This window comes from Pinus tabuliformis, chromosome 5_1, assembly GCF_031772625.1.
Source record: "Pinus tabuliformis cultivar Carrire ecotype Pingquan chromosome 5_1, CPIR1, whole genome shotgun sequence".
NCBI classification, from domain to species: Eukaryota; Viridiplantae; Streptophyta; class Pinopsida; order Pinales; family Pinaceae; genus Pinus; species Pinus tabuliformis.
The window spans coordinates 294,466,666-294,470,527 of record NC_142305.1 but is presented as its reverse complement, the minus strand read 5'-3'; the positions used below and the strand labels follow the sequence as shown (position 1 = coordinate 294,470,527).

General features: G+C 42.3%; 1 pseudogene; it reads left to right on the top strand.

The window, feature by feature from the left end:
* Window positions 1-292: 292 nt before the first annotated feature.
* LOC149164509 (uncharacterized) lies at window positions 293-1,644 on the top strand (annotated as a pseudogene).
* The last annotated feature ends 2,218 nt before the right edge of the window (window positions 1,645-3,862 follow it).

Here is a 3,862-nt window from a genome sequence, read left to right as displayed (position 1 = left end):
AACCCTGGATTTTCTTTCCCGTATTGCAGCGCTGCTTGTTCTACAAGCGTCTTGGAAACTGGATATGCCTGCACAATTAGCCATTAAACAACACTATTACACACTTGCAAGTTGCGAGTTACTCACTATGGGTTATCCACAGTTGCAAGTTTTCAGGGAGAGGCAGAACCCATAGTGAGGTTCGAGATTTTCTGTGCTGAGCCATGGAAAAGAAAAAGAGGCAGCTACAGTTTCCTCTTTTTCAGAGAGCAGTACCCTTATATTTGCTGCTGCAAATGCTTGTTAAGATGACATGGCTTCTTCTTCTGCTATTGATAAAGCTAATAGCAATACCAACGCTCTACCAATAGTGGAAACCCTAGAAATCGATGTCATCCCTCATGACCACCAAAACCCTCCATCGCTTCCTCATGCCTCCACTTCCTTCTCTTCCGGCGTTCCAACTATTGTAACCCAAGGGATGCCTTACTCCTCTTCCAACATTCAAACGGTGTCCGTGCTGATGGAAGGGGTAGAAGGTATACTGATAAGAGCGACAGTGTTGACAGTGGATGCCTCTATAATGGTCTACTCTCAAATTGATTCTTCCAAATTTATCAGGTGAGTACTTCAATATTTAATCTTACACATCTTTCTTAACCCTGATCTATGAAGATAAATACAAAATACCAAGGTTAAGACAGATCTAGGGTACGTTTTATTGGTTTCTTTCTTTGTATTGGTTTTCTGTATATTTTATTAGCATTTCATGTAGCAGGGTTGTAATTCTTTCTATAGCAATGAATGCTAACAGTTCTTATGTTTATCTTAATTTTTAATTTTGATTTATTTAGCATAAAAAAGATAAAGAAATACCAAGGTCACATTGGACCTAAACTATCTGATCTTTCATCATATTATTTTCCATTTTATTTGAACAATATTACATATGAGTGAAACATCTCTTCCACTGGATGTTGTAATTTTCTCCGCAATTCCTATGTCCAGACCTCTTTGTCCTATTAAATTTATGCTATTGCTCTCCCCGCAATTCCTATGTCTGGGCCTCTTTGTCCAGTTAAATTTTTGCAAAAAAAGAAAAAGTTGTTCCTCATGTGTAGACCTGCTTGTCTAATTTATAAATTTATATAGGCAATTTCTTCGATAGAAATCCACCCGAACAGCTTTTGTCAATGGATATACACAAGGAAAAACAAGTGAGGGTGTTCATCACTACACGGAACAGAGATGTGCGTAAAGGGTGCAGAATGAAAACAAACGCCTTTTCTATAAGATGTGTTCCCTTAGCAGAAGTAGTGCATTTTATCAAAAATAAAATGTACAATAAGACAAGTGACACAGAGGAACAAATGGATTCTAGTCAAATCGAACAAGATAGTAGAGAATATGGTGGAATTCCAAAATTTTTCATTATGCTAGCAGCATTTATACGGAAGACATACAGAAAGCTTATCATATAGAGATGGTAGAGAAAAACAAATGGAATGCTATCTCACCTCTAAGTTTCTAACTATCTTCTATCCTGAGATAGTGAAAGGTCCATTTCTTGACATCTGCTTATTTGTGGAAGATTTCAATATAGATTTGCTAATAAAAAGAGCACTGGTCACTAAAGACGCAAAGCGCTTTTCACTAAAGACATAAACTTTAGTGCAAGGGTATATGAAAATCCGTTGCCAAGACACCGGGGGAATAAGATTCAAAATAACAAAGTCTAGTCAAACTGAAAAGTTGTTTTATACAATGTGTTACACAGTAATTTGTCACTGCCTTCCTGTCAGTCACCCTGCTGTGCCAATCACTAAGCTTCATGCCTTCTGAACTGGCCCAAAAACCCATTTTCCTAAAGTTTTGTTCATCAGCGCGTCTGTTTGGAAAATACCCACGATGACTGGCGCTCCATAGTGTATCCCGCGCGCTGCCAGCTCGGAAGAACATCACTTTTCCGCGTTGGTAGCCAGCGCGCCTTTCCCGTGTTCTTCCGCGCTGACATGACTGTCCTAGTTATGTGAACGCGGCGACATCGCGTTAGTTGCCTCATAATCCGCGCTGATCCAGTTTGGGCGAATTTGTTCAAACAACCAGCCTTCCAGATAACTCCAGGCTTGGTTGTTAGCTTTGTGAATGTCGACTCCCTTCTATGGCATGTCTGTTCGACCCTTTGCAACCATTTCCCTCAAGGATAAGCTCATCCTTCCACCCTTTTTGGAGGCTCCTTCTCCTACATTATACTTCCACCATTACCATGAGCAGCTAGTTAGACTTAGCTTGGAATAGCTTGGATTGTACAGAGCTTGTAGTGCTCAGATTGCTGCTATAGGTTTGGTGTGCTAGGTGTGGAAGTGATTGATTGCTTAGGGAAGGTTGTTTTGTACTATTTGTGTGAGAGAGAGAGTTGTTTGTCTTGGGAGAATCATCCTCAAAGGTGAATGCTTGAGATACATGCTGACTGGCCCCTCCTGAGAAGGTTACCGACGTCAGAACATTTGGTTGTATTCTTCTCTATTCTAATTAATAATAGATGACTGCTATTATTGTTCCATTCTCATTTGTCTATGCAATGGTTAAATGTGAATTACATCTTTTCTGACTGATGTATGGTTGCTTTTACTAGATTTCACGCTTGTGTTTGTTTCCCCTTCGTGTGTGCAGGTATCTATTCGTGGAGATCGCGGAGGATTGTGACCAGCCGAAGCGGAGGAGCGAAGGCAACATCTCTTCGTCAAACGACAGCGCAGGTATCCAAGTAGGTGCTCTTTACCTCTTGTTTAATTGTAATTAGGAACATGCGTAGCAGCATTGTGTGATTGTTGCTAGACCCCTGCTGGGCTAGTAGGGATCGCCTCTATCCGTAGAGGGGATTTACCTCTCCAACAATTTGGTGACTCCGCTGGGGATCAGCCTTTTTTGTCTCTTGAGTCCACTTTTGTGTTTGGCTTTGATTGATCTCTTTTCGAGTTTTTGGGATTGTCTCTTTTTCTTATGAACTTTCTGGGTGTTTCTGGGAAGCATCTTTATTGTCAAAAGGCTCTTGCCTTTGGTTTGGGAAGTTTTTATTTTGGCCTTCCTTGTTTTTTGCTCTCAGCGCGTTTTAATTCCGAACAGTCGCGCTGACATCGCGACCCTGTTCTTTGGTTTTCTTTCCATCGCGCCTGTACGTCTAACAGTCGCGCTGACCTCGTTTTCAAGGGCAGCGCGCTTTATTCGTGTCCTTCCGCGCTGGCATCGCGCCCCCGCTTCTTTGTGGTTTTTGTCATCGCGTCTGTGTGTTTTATTTCCGCGCTGACCTTGTTTTTCTAAGACAGCGCGCTTTATCCCTGTTCTTCCGCGCTGACGTCGCAAAGTTGCTACAGGCCTCCCCCTGTCAGCGCCGAGTTGCTGAAGGCTACCCGCGCTGATCCTGTAAAACTCATTCTTGACCAAATTGGCCTCCTGAACCTCTTGCTGTGACTTTCCCTTCTTCTCTCCACCTGTCTGATGACTTGTTTTTCACTGTCTGAACTCTGAACTGCTTGATTGCGGAGCTTGGTTCCATAAAGTTTCGTTTTTTGCTCAGTTTCTAAGTTTGCAAATACCTTCCCTTGTGCTTTCGCTGCTTGGTTCGTGTTTCCATCATTACTCTTGCAATTGCCGGATTGGGTTGAGTCTCTAATCGACTGGTTGTGGCTCTCGTCCTTCGGGTGTTCGCTTTTCTCTATTGATTTCGCACTCTAGCCCTAGGACATCTAGAGGCCGTGTGTGTATCAAGCCTGTCGTAGGAATCTTGTTTGCTTGTTTGACCAGCTGATTTTAGATTTGTTTTCTCACTCGTTCAGTGATTGTCGGAGTGTTTTGGATTGTGTTCTCGAGTGGTTTCTTTTCG